Source organism: Brachycentrus maculatus, unplaced genomic scaffold (genome assembly GCF_059751285.1).
Source record: "Brachycentrus maculatus isolate JH-2025_06_01 unplaced genomic scaffold, ASM5975128v1 h1tg000004l, whole genome shotgun sequence".
Lineage (NCBI taxonomy): Eukaryota > Metazoa > Arthropoda > Insecta > Trichoptera > Brachycentridae > Brachycentrus > Brachycentrus maculatus.
In genome coordinates, this window is record NW_028280759.1 from 8,610 (window position 1) to 22,521 (window position 13,912).

Below are 13,912 nucleotides of genomic sequence, written 5' to 3' on the forward strand. Positions count from 1 at the left end.
AGGGAAAATTGCCCCATTCATGGCGAATACTTTTAATTTATATTAAAAATCGTTTGTACTCGTTTGTATTACACGCATTGTAAACATTATATTGTTTTTAGGTTATAATGCCAAAAACACGGCATCGTTCACCAACCATCAATCACCAACGTTCTAATTGAAGCTGCTGTAGAAGAGGTTTTAAATAAAAGCAAAATATTGGGTCGGTTGCAAAGACATATGCAATAGGAAAATCTTCTCTTTATAGACATGTCAAACAAGTAAAGGCTGATAGGAAATAAAAGAGCCTATCAGCGGAAGCTAAACTGGCAGTGCATAACGGAGTCCTGGTTCTAACTCTAATGTATGGAAGTGAAACATGGAGTTGGCAAAATAAGGATGAAAGTAGACTGAATGCAGTCGAAATGCGATCTCTCAGAAGAATGTGCGACAAAACGATGTTTGATAGATGTTCGAATAGTGAAATAAGGAAGGAATGCAAAGCTGGGATAAGCATAATCGATAAAATTAAGAAAAATGTGTTGAGATGGTTTGGACATGTAGAACGAATGAGTGAGGATAGAACGGTTAAACAAATTTACTAGGCGAATGTTATTGGAAAAAGGAGCAGAGGAAGACTGAGAAAAACATGGCACGATCAGGTAAGCCAAATAGTTGCAAGTGGTCAGGTTAGGAGTCGTAACAATCGGCGGGTATGAGTGAGGAGATGCATGAACGTGGAAGAGGCGAAAAGAATGTTTGCAAAGACAGAGTGGTGCGCCGTTCTATTCTTTCTACCTATCCCTGCGGGGAAGCGGCGTGATGGTAAGTTAGTTTTTTTAGTTAGTTAGTTTAGTCTGAAGCGAGAAGAAATACTTTCCGCGTATTTAAATTCAGCTGGAAGAATATGTTCTACAGTACAGAAATAAATCAGTAAGGGGAAATCAAGTATAATATCTGACACTTCAGAAAAGGACAAGTTTTTGAAAATACAATTATTGAAGAATGGAAAATGAAAACCTATAGATAGACCATAAAATAAGCCTAACGCTAAAAGAGTTTTAAAAAAACTCAGTTTTCAACAAAATATTTCAATGAGTGATGACAGAGATCAGTTCAGATTGTTGACAGTTGAAATAGAAGGTGTATCACTGACAAAAACAAAAGGAATGGTGGATTATAAGTGTCACATATGTGAAGGAGAATATCAATATAGTTTTATGATATGGCTTAAATGTAAATTTTGTGGCCCATGAAAAAAAAATATTTTTTTTTGCCAAAAATGTTGCAAAAATGTTTAATAAAATTTCTTTTACATGTGTCTACGTATTATACGAAAGTGTCTACAGATGATTTTTGTTTTAAAATATAATTATTCCATCAATCTAGCATTTTAATTAATGTCCCATTCATGGTATACTGGTGTCCCTCTCATGGGAGGGTGTTTATGAATGGGACATTTTAGGACATTATTTGAAATCGATTTTTCAGGCAGTTAGGTTAATTTTTTTAGAAAACAAAGTACGGCATATTTGTAGCTAAAAGATTGAATAAAGAGAAACCACGTTTACTTTTTGTGATTTATTTTACAGAGAAGAACTAGAGAGGCAAAATCAAAAACGTCCCATCTATGGGCACTCTCCCCTACTTGAAAATGTTTTATTTTTAAATATTATTATTTCATGATATGAGATCATGCAAACAATATTTAATTTTTTTAAAAATCACATCTCAGAAAAATTGTTTTGGGAAAAATCAAGAAATACATTTTTTTATATCAGCACATATTGATTTAGTTGAAAATCGTAATATTAAATTAAATTTTGTTTTAAAGCATCAGTACAAGTTTCGAAATAGAACCTGAAAATATACGCATACTTTGATTGGTAAATATTTTTACATATTTATGTGTAGAAAATTTGTTTCAATCTTATGATGAATATCGTTCGTATTTGATCACGTGAAGAGAAAAAAAATCATAACAACACCTGTGTAAGTAAAAAAAAGTTGTTTCTGTAACACTTCCTGCCATCTAACATAAATTTATACATCTCAATAAGGTTCAAACTTCGACTTGCATCTCTAGTTTGTTCATTTTATACAAAAAGATTAATAAACAAAATACAAAATCATTCTTATTTGTTTATCTATTTTACTTCTAATCCTTCCAACCCTCATAAGTAGTCGATGGTGCATAGGGCACTGTATAGTATTGACGCAGTCTTATCTTGATCAATAATTGCACGAAAACAAGGTGTTCAGTCCTGCGCTTCCTGTATCAGTCCAGAATGATATTAAATAAATATGACAATGAAAATCAACTATATTTATTAAAAAAAAGGATTTTTGGAATAACTATTGTAAAAGACAGGCATAAAACTTTGTCATTTTTTTATTAATGTTTGTAAAAGCATGAATAAAATAATAATTCGTTATTTTTTGAATTTCGGTTAAGTATAGTGAAATACCATTTTATTATTTTAAGCAAATTAAGAAACTTTCATAATTTATGACATTTAATGTATTAGTTTATCTTTATTTTATTATATAAAAAACAATTAAATGAATAAGTATTTGTAAAAATTATCTGATTGAATACGTTATCAAATTTCGTTGATGTTTATTAATATTATTTATAAACATACACGCTGTTGAAATGCGCTCTCTCAGACAAATGTGTGGAAAATCATTGTATGACAGAATTAACAAAAAAGATATAAGAAAAGAATGTAAGGCTGAACGAGGAATAATTGAATACATTAGGAAGAGTTCTTTATGGTGGTATGGACATGTAAAACGAATGGATAACGAGAGAATGACTAAGAAAATATATGTGGCGAATGTGAGAGGAAAAACAGAACGAGGACGACTGAAAAAGACTTGACACGATCGGATCAATCAGAAAGGCATGTATGACTAGATGTATAGATGTGAAGAAGGCGAGGAGAGTATGTCAGGACAGAAGACTGTGGCGTTCCATCCTCTCTGTCTACCCCTGCGGGGAAACGGCGTGATGGTAGTAGTAGTAGTAGTAGAAGTAACATACAGTTTGTTTATTTTAAGCAAGTAAAGTTCTGAAACGATTAGTACATATGAAATCATATCAGGTTATGTTTTTTAAGTGACCAATCAAGAAAATATTTCAAACGTGACCACTTCCCATACTCTAGGACTGCAGCTCTCAACTTTTTTGGTGACGGAACCTTTTTTGAGCAGCAAATATTTATGAAACCCTAAAATATGCAAAACCTGGTTTTATGTTCAATGCTTGATTGTAATCATTTCATGAAAATCATATGAAAATATGTAAATATGTACAACTGATTTATACAAAAGTACATATCAATCACTCCTTTCAACAACGTCATAAATCAAAAAAGTTGATTTTTCAGGAGATCGTTTTTTAAGTTTAAAAATATAATGAAATCCATTAAAAATAAATATCCAGCCACTTATTGAACTTTTTACTGTACAACAGATTTTTTTAGGTAAAACTTGAATGTTTTTTCTCTATTTGAAAAATATTTAGTATTTTAAAAAATAATTGAACAATACCTTTTCTTCAAAATGCAAAAACAACACTTTCTGCCCTGTAGGGGGTAAATAAGTTTAAAATATGCCGCTTTTGCTGGGATTATATTTTGCTAAAGCACATTTTCTGGGCATTCTGAAAACATGCACAACTGAAAATTGACGATTTTTGATATATGACGTTGTTGAAAGAAGTGAGCGATATTCAAAACAACACACAATAATACAATACACAAATCAATACCGTATTGATTCCGCTGTTAATTAATTAATTTATTAATATTTTTCATTATATACATAATTACAAATTACAATCATATGCCCTAACTCAGATTTTTTTATGTCGAAGGCACATTTTGCAGTATTATTTATAAATGATTATGAAAGAACATGCAATCATATATGTGACATGGCCGAATGATATAATGTATTTTTTTTTCTTTATTTAAAATTCTTTTGCATTACATAAATTAAAAAACAAAAAATATTTATAAAAAATAAAAATGAATACAAAAAAGATCCCACAAAGGCATGGCCTGTGTGTGGGTATACAAAATAAAATAGTCATAGTACAGGGTATAAGGGTATAGGTTTCTAAGTATAATTAGTTAATACAAAATACAAAAAACTTAATTTAAATACAAAAAAAAATACTTGACTCTCAGTGAGCAATTTTTAATTTTTTTTTTAATTAAAACTTAAACATAAAAAGATGACAAAGTAAAAAAGTAAAAAGCTAGCGATCATGTGCTAAATGAAAAGGGAACTTAAATCTGTCTCTTTTATAAATAATCTAAGCAAATTTTTAAATTTACTTAGGGAATTAACATCTAACAAATAGTCTTTGTGGAATAAGTTGAACAGTTTTGGAGCTATGAAAAATGAGTGTCTTTGCGCAAGTCTGGATTTACAAAAAGGGATTTCTAATAAATTATTAATTCGTTGGCTAGATCTATTATTATTTTTAGGAAATAAATGTCGGCGCAAATAAACATATTTTAGACACTGTTGGCAATAGATTTCTCGTAGCTCCAAAAGTTCGGCTTCCTGAAATAATTGGTTGGAAGGAAAAGTAGAATTTTTTTTAAGCATGATTTTAATAATAAGTTTTTGGACTGTTTCTTAAGGCTTTAAATGAATATTGAATGCTCCCCCCCATCCAATTATTCCATAACAAAGAGAAGACTGTACAAGTGCATGATAGACCATTTTGTTGGTGTTAGGATGGACATAACTAGACAAACGTTTAAAAATATTTGTCAGATACCTAAGTTTGTTCACAATTTTTCTATGTGCTGGTTCCATTTGAGTTGACAATCTATTGTTAGACCCAAATATTTTGTCGACTTTTCAGATTTCATTTTTACACAGTTATTTTACATATTTCAGACCTACTATTGTATTTATGATTGTTTTTTTTATATTTATGAAAAGCTCTTTTATGTTTTTAACGGCTTTACGGCATGCGTTAAGTGAAGGGCGTTTTTATGCTATGTGAGAGTAATTTTTAAATGGATATGTAAGGATTGTTTTAGCATCTATATGTCTTTTTATTTGAATATCATAAGTTATAATTTATTCATATTAATTGATAACATTGTTTTAATTTTATAAAAGGTTTTTAAGTTGTTTCAATTTTTACTTTTAACTGACTCTTGAAAAAATCAGGCGTGAAAGAAAAGGATTCATTTTTCAATTTTTTTCAAATTTTTCTGCATTTATTGATTGTAGATTTATTATGCAGCTTTTCATGCCGGAGCCCTTACGGAGCGCCAGGGCTCCATGGAGCACGCTTTGAGAACCACTGCTGTAGGGTATCTCGCATGAGGAAATAATTATTACTAACTCAAATGCTTTAACGATGACTCAACAAGTGCATTCTTATCACAAAATAAAAGCATTTAAAGTCATACACATTAAGAGAGATATTAACATATTTACAATTTTAAAAGTTTTTTTTTGTATTTTTTCTGCACTAAACTGAACTGAATTTAAAAAACTAAAATGAAATATCGGATTATTACAAAACCTTCGTTAAGTAGGTATAGTTACATAAAAGAGTGAACATCATAATAGTAGATTTGTTTTATAAAAGATTGAATTATGTATTAATATTGCATAATGTAACCTTAATTTTGCAAAACCTACGTAAGGCACACGTAAAAGAGATACCCCCGTATGATGAGATGTTAAAAAATAGTATGAAAATAACTGTAGTTGGAGATAATCCAGATTTGTGAACAAGTATTTGGACACACTCAAAGTGTTGTAATCTTGATTTATGTATTGGATTATTATTAAACTTAACTAAGCACGCATAATAGAGACATCACCGGAGACATAAATACCTCGGATCGGTTCTCATAGAATGAATTTCAACAAAATATGAAACACAATCAGTAACATAATACAATCGCAATAAAAAGGTCGTAAAGTCATTTTATTATTTCTTTTACAGTCTGGCCATTGAACGGGTAACCTTAAAACGTATTCCCACGGGGATTAAGGTAAAACAATATCCCACCAAGATGATGGAAACGTTCGTTTAGTTTGCAGTTTTCGTCTCATCTAGGTTTAAAATTCAGTAAGGTTAGAATTGTAATCAAGATAAGAAATTTACAACACACTTATACAGCACTAACTTTATAATTTCCTAAAGTAAAAGAGCTTTTATTCAGTAATTTTTATAACTTTTTTTATCCGTTTTAGGCTTGAATTTTTAAGTGTGTTATGAAAGATAAAAATCTTTTTCTCACTCTTTGATGTAGTGTTAGTTTATTCGTTTATATATATTAATATTAATATTTATATATATATATATATATATATATATATATATATATATATATATATATATATATATATATATATATATATATATATATATATATATATATATATATATATATATATATATATATATATATATATATATATATATATATATATATATATATATATATATATATATATATATATATATATATATATATATATATATATATATATATATATATATATATATATATATATATATATATATATATATATATATATATATATATATATATATATATATATATATATATATATATATATATATATATATATATATATATATATATATATATATATATATATATATATATATATATATATATATATATATATATATATATATATATATTTATATATAAATTAATAGTGTAAATGTTCATTTGTTCAAAATCTTTAATTTTGAAACGTATTTCGTATTTTACCGATATAATTGAAATTTTTTCACGATCTTACATTTGAATGCACGCGTGATTTTATATAACCACGTTTTATCACCAGTGACGAATGTTTGTACCTGTGACTGGTAAAAACATGTTTCTTTAAATTTAAAGTTTTTTTACATAAATGGCAGTGCCATCTGTTGGACGTTATTGCAAATACAACTGTATGACAAATTTTAATTGTTTTTTTATTGCATTATGGTATCTATGTTTTTATGATTTTAAATATTTTCATTGTTAATTATTTTCATTGCTTAGCGGGTGACATATTTTAAGTATAATATTTGTTTAAAAATACGTGTCATAATAAAAGTCACTTAAAGGAATAGAGTTGTTTTAAAAAATGTATGGATTTTCATAATATGACTGCCGAATGAATTTTTGAAAAAATAATATTTTACTGTACGATCAAATATTTGGAACACTCGAATAATCGACGGGTATGTATGAGGAGATCCGTTAATGTGACAGAGGCGAAGATTGTTTGTAAATATAGTTTGGTATGGCGTTCTGTTCTCTCTACCTACCCCTGCGGAGAAGCGGCGTGATGGTTAATTAGCTCAATATTATTGTCATATCGCTTACTCCTTTCAACAACGTCATATTTCAAAAATCGTTAATTTTCAGTTTTACATGTTTTCGGAATATCTAGAAAATGTACTATATCCCAGCAAAAACAACATATTTTCAACTTAATATTTACCCGCTACAGGGTAAAAAGTGTAGTTTTTGCATTATGAAGAAAAGGTATTGTTTAATTATTTTTTTAAATATACCAAATATTTTTCAAATGGAGACAAAACCTTTAGGTTTTACTTTAAAAGATCTGTTGCACAGTAAAAAGTTCAATAAGTGGCTTGATATTTATTTTTAATTCATTTTATTATATTCTTAAACTTTAAAAACGATCTCTGAAAAATCAAGTTTTTTTTATACATATGACGTTGTTGGAAGGAGTGAGCGATATGTGTCATTGCTTAGGGGTCAAAGCTTCTGACTCGATATTTTTTATTTATTTCCTGTGAATTCATATTGTCAAGCTGATTTTTTCCTCTCTTGGTTTGTGGAATATACTGTCAAATAAATAATAAATAAATGGTATTTTTTCGCAAATGATCATTCGCAGAATTTTACATATCCCGGAATGTCACCCAGTTGGCTTTTTGGCTTTATATTCCCAGTTGGTTTTTTGGCTTTATATTCCGATAGACATCTACCACTAAAAATCAATACCGTATAAAGATTAAACGTGCATAGTCCGGCGGCAGATCCAATCTTAAGAATGTATTACTAATTTTTCTTACTTAAAATGCGAATTTTTATTAATTTGATTGAGTTTATTGCATGTATTTCTTCTTAAAAACAGGCATAATATTAATAAAAAAGTAATTATTGATGACACAAAAATAAATTCTGCTTTATCGACCATACGACGTTATTCTTCCGAATGCATCGTGATCTCACCAGACTAAGCCACGCATTGCTGTGACTTCGTCTGATGAAATGGAAAAGCAAGAAAATATATAGTTTATTTTTCTAAAATGTTTGATTTCACATCTTCGATCTCGCATATCGCTCACTCCTTTCAACAAAGTCATATATCAAAAAACTTGATTTTTCAGGAGGTCGTTGATTGTATCAGCGAAAGCTAAACTGGCAGTACACAACGGAGTCCTGGTTCCGACCCTAATGTATGGAAATGAAACGTGGAGTTAGCAAAGGAAGGATGAAAGTAGACTGAGTGTAGTCGAAATGCGACCTTACTGAAGAATGCGCGACAAAACGATGTATGATAAATGTACGAATAGTGAAATAAGGAAGGAATGCAAAGCCGAGACAAGCATAATCAAATTAAGAAAGGTGTATTGAGATGGTTTGGACATGTAGAACGAATGAGTGAGGAAATAACGGTAAAACAAATTTATGAGGCGAATGTAATTGGAAAAAGGAGCAGAGGAAGACCGCGAAAAACTTGGCATGATCAATTTATCCAAATACTTGAAAGTGGTCAGGTTAGGAGTCGAAACAATCGGCGGGTATGTATGAGGAGATGCATTAACGTGAAAGAGGCGAAGAATGTTTGCAAGGACAGAGTAGTGTGGCGTTCTATTCTCTCTGCCTACCCCTGCGGAGAAGCGGCGTGATGGTTAGTCAGTTAGTTAGTTGGTAACAGTTTGTATGGACAATCACTCAAGTAAGCCGCCCGCAAAATGCATTACACATATTTTTACGTGGCCATTCTACCAAATTCGTGTAGATCACTTGCAGCTTTGAACACGTGTGATGACAACGTTCTCGCGCTTACGTTCCTCAGTACACGGCCGGATTAAGGCACCAAATCCCACGAGGCAAAGGCCACACTGCCGACAAAAAATTAAGAGTCTTATAGTATTAACAATTTTTACGTGGCCAATGACATTCCTGATAAAAAATGAGAAGAAATTATTGTATCAAAATACTTATTTTAAATAACTGATACGTGTGTATGTATGGAATTTTTTATGTAAAACATGGCACGATCAGGTATATCAATTACTTCAAAGTGGCTCGGTCAGGGGTCTAAATAATCAGCGGGTATATACATATGAGGAGATGCATGAATGTGGAAGAGGCGAATAATTCATAATAACAATAATAATAATGTAATAATTAATAATGTATATTAATGTATTTAAATAATTAAAAATAATAATAATAACGTTTTCTGGTGATCCATTAGTTGTTATTTGGGGTTGCTATGCAATGAATAATAAAAATAGCATTTAGGATTTTTACAAAGTATGTGGAAGTTTTTGGTGAGAGTATTTTAATGTTTTTAATGTTTTTAAATTAAAATAAACCTTAGATATGACAAGGTTCTTGTTGAAACCGGTAGGTTAAATTGATTTAATAAAAAAGTGGTGAAAACAAAGTTAATTAATTTTTTAAAGTTAATAAAATGTGCCACAAAGTATCTGCGGAAAACATTCAAGAAGTGAGGCGAATAATGTTTGCAAAGCAGAGTGATATGGCTTTCTATTCTCTCTACCTTCCCCTGCGTAAAAGCAGCATGATGGTTAGTTAGTTATTTTGTTTTGACACCCCTGAGAAAAGAACCCGAGACCTCCAGCATGGTAGCCAAATGCGCTAACAATTACGCTATAGTGGCTAACGTCTTATTTAAGGTCGTATTAAAAAAAACCTTATTCGCACCCGATGGTGCATAGGGCACTGCATCATTAAAACACAATTTTATCTTGATCGTTAACACATGAAAGAGAGGTGATCAGCCCTCCGTTCCAAGTACCATTCCAGGGTAATGTTCTATAAATATTGGCCCATATAAGACCAGGGATATATTAATTATAATATATTTATATTATTTAAAAAAATTAAAATAAAATATTACGAATACATAAAATTTCTGAAGAATTTTTTTTATGCCTATTACATATAAATCTTGAAAAAACTATTATACATTTAATTATATGAAACATTAAGCCTTGAGTGTAAGTCCCTCTCCAAGCACAAGAGCTCAGTTTCTATATATATATATAAATATATTTATGTATTTATATATATGTAAATATTTATATTTATATATATATATATATATATATATATATATATATATATATATATATATATATATATATATATATATACAATATATATATATATATATATATATATATATATATATATATATATATATATATATATATATATATATATATATATATATATATAAATATATGTATATATATATATATATTTATATATATATATATATATATATATATATATATATATATATATATATATATATATATATATATATATATATATATATAAACATATATATATATATATGTATATATATATATATATATATATATATATATATATATATATATATATATATATATATATATATATATATATATATATATATATATATATATATATATATATATATATATACTTATGTTATTAAAATAATAAATTAATAAATGAATCCGGGTCTGCCTCGAGGTATAAATTCAGAAAAAAAGCTCACATAAGTTACGATGCACCTCGTTATAATATTTTCACGGATGTAACGGAGCAGCCTCCAAACTTCGTACTGATAAATTATCGTTATGTCAAACTCGAGCGCTCTAGTCAGCTCTCTGGACGAAACAATCAGTCGGGTGTCGGGAAAGGAGTTGGGGAATTATATTTCGGACAGTGTAATCTTAATAATATTATTCGAGGCCGGATAAGCCGCACAATATGACTTAATGCGTCTTGTAAGATATGGTAAAGCTGAATGCATTTTAGGTCGGATGGAGTGCACATCGCGTGTATTGGGATGATACAATATGAGTGATGATCACTTTCTAAGTTTTTATCAAATTATTTAATTGAATTGTCCGTCTGCGCAGTGTACTGATCAGCCTTTTGGAGGTCCCGGGTTTGATTCCCAGGGGGGTTCAAATAAATATTAGTGACTTTTTCATTCTAATATTTATTCAATATAACCCTCGACCTAAAGCGGAGAGCTTATCACTTTTCCTTCATGTGTTAACGATCAAGAAAACACTTCGTTTATATGATGCAGTGCCCTATGCACCATTGGGTACGAATAAGGGGTTGATAAATCAATAGCCCACAACTTAATTTTCTTTTAACAACGTAAAATTTAACGTAATTAAATTTTTGGCTTGAAATATCGTTTTTGCATTGAGAAAATAAGTATTTCATCGAAATAAAGTGTCAAAAAAATTATAAAATATTATTTCAATATAAAATCTAGAAAAATCAAATACTCGTACATATTCTTTAAAAAAAATTGTTCGTGGAGACATGTCTGACCTCTCGCGCGGCTCATCGCTTACTTAATTGGATATTTGCGAGTACCTCCTTAAGAAGAAACAAATACAGTCCACTCCTGAACACCATTCAACCATATTATTTAATTTTAAACATAATAAAGTTGATTTGCCTGGAATACTTCGATTTCTAGGAGCTTGGAGCAATAAAATAAGAAGATATAACCAAAAATCTAACCTCATCACAAACCGCAGTCTTCCTGTGTCTAACTTACATATACAGTAAAAACCTTGATATAACGTACCTTTATTTTACTAACTTGGTATATAACGGGCAAAACATCCGGTCAAATGCAAAAAAATAAAAGTCCTGTAAATAACCTTCACCTCCATAGTGTAGTGGTTAGTGCGTTAGGCTACCGTGCTGGAGGTCCCGGGTTCGATTCCCAAAAGGGTCAAAATAAATATCGGTGATTTTTCAGTCTTATATTTATTTAATATGACCCTGAACTGGTACCTGAAGCGGAAGGCTGATCACCTTTCCTTCGTGTGTTTAATGATCCACATAACACTGCTTTTATACGATGCAGTGCCCTATGCACCATTGGGTGCGGATAACAATAATAATATTTTTTTTTATTTTATATGGGGCCGTTTTCGTAAAAAAACTACCTCAAGTGCGCTATTATACTTGCTTAAATTCATGTTAGCAGCCACGATAGTCAAAAATTTTGTCTTTAAACTTCAAAATTGCAAACAAAACTTGATTCCCTTTTCAAAACCGGATTACCTAAAGCAAGCGCATCGATATCAAACAGAAACGTCACTTCACGACGAGTGTCCGATGACAATAAATAGAATTATGTTTGTAGATTAAAATAACAACGTCGTATTTTTTTCCACATTAATTTTATTTGACCAGTAACCGAGTTTCGTCATAACCGACATCACCAGTTTGATGATTTCGGTTACGACAAAACCCGGTTGCTGGTCAAATGGTCCGCCTCCGTAGTGTAACGGTCAGCATGCTCGCCTACCGTTCTGGAGGTCCCGGGTTCGATTCCCAGGGTGGTTTAATAAATATAAGTGATTTTTTCACTCTAATATTTATTCAATATTACACTGGACTGGTACCTGAAGTGGAGGGCTGATCACCTTTCCTTCATGTGTAAACGATCGAGATAACACTGCGTTTATATGAAGCAGTGCCCTGTGCACCATTGGGGTTCGGTAAGGGTTTTATTATTATTATAAAATGCAGTTCCACCAATAAAGTTCAGTACAAAGTATAAATCTTATTATGTTTGTGTTTTGTATGGTTTATTTATTTCTAAATACAGTCTTCATATTTTCAAAAATAAAGCCGTTAGATTTATTTTAAACCTATTTTTATATAACGGACTTTCGGCTTTAACGGACACCCTCTCCACCCAATTGATCCGTTATATCGAGGCTCTACTGTACCCACTTAGAGGAATACATGTACAAATGAGTATTCTCAGTACAGATGGTATTTTAAAAACGGTTCTCACAAAACGTTTTATCCAAAGTGTTAAACGGGTCATTAATCTCAATAACAACGATTATATACATTATACCTTTTTTGTGTAATAGTTAGCGCATTTGACTACTGTGTTAAAGGTCCCGGGTTACAATAAATATCACTGATGATCCAAAGCAGAGCTCTGCAACCTTTTCTCATCTACGACACACTAAAATTCTTCCTAGTATTCCACGGCACACCAAAAGCTTGTGCTAAAAGTATTTGGAACATTGAAAATTTATATAATTATAGTAATTATTACTTCACTCGGGGATCCAAAATAAATTATCTCAAAAAATACTCTATGGAAAGATAAATATGTAGTGATTTGACATATTTCCTTATTTACAATAATTAAAGAAAACACTTCGTTTTTTACCACTTGAGTTTAATTATAGACTACATGTTTCAGAAGCTAAACTTCCATCATTCAGGTCTGTATAAACGAAGTGTTTTCTTTAATTATTGTAACATGTCTTACCACAAAGTTAATGCCGAAACAATAAATAAAATATTTCCTTATTTTGTTTTTACCTTATTTTTTCCTTTTTACCTTAAGTTTTTGTATATAGTTTTTGTCCGCCTCCGTAGTGTAATGGTCAGCACGCTTGGCTACCGTTCTGGAGGTCTCGGGTTCGATTCCCAGGGGGGGTCAAATAAATAAATATATAAGTGATTTTTTCCCTCTAATATTTATTCAATACTACCCTGGACTGGTAACTGAAATGGAGGGCTGAGCACCTTTCCTTTGTGTGTTGATGATCAAAATAACACTGTGTTTATATAAT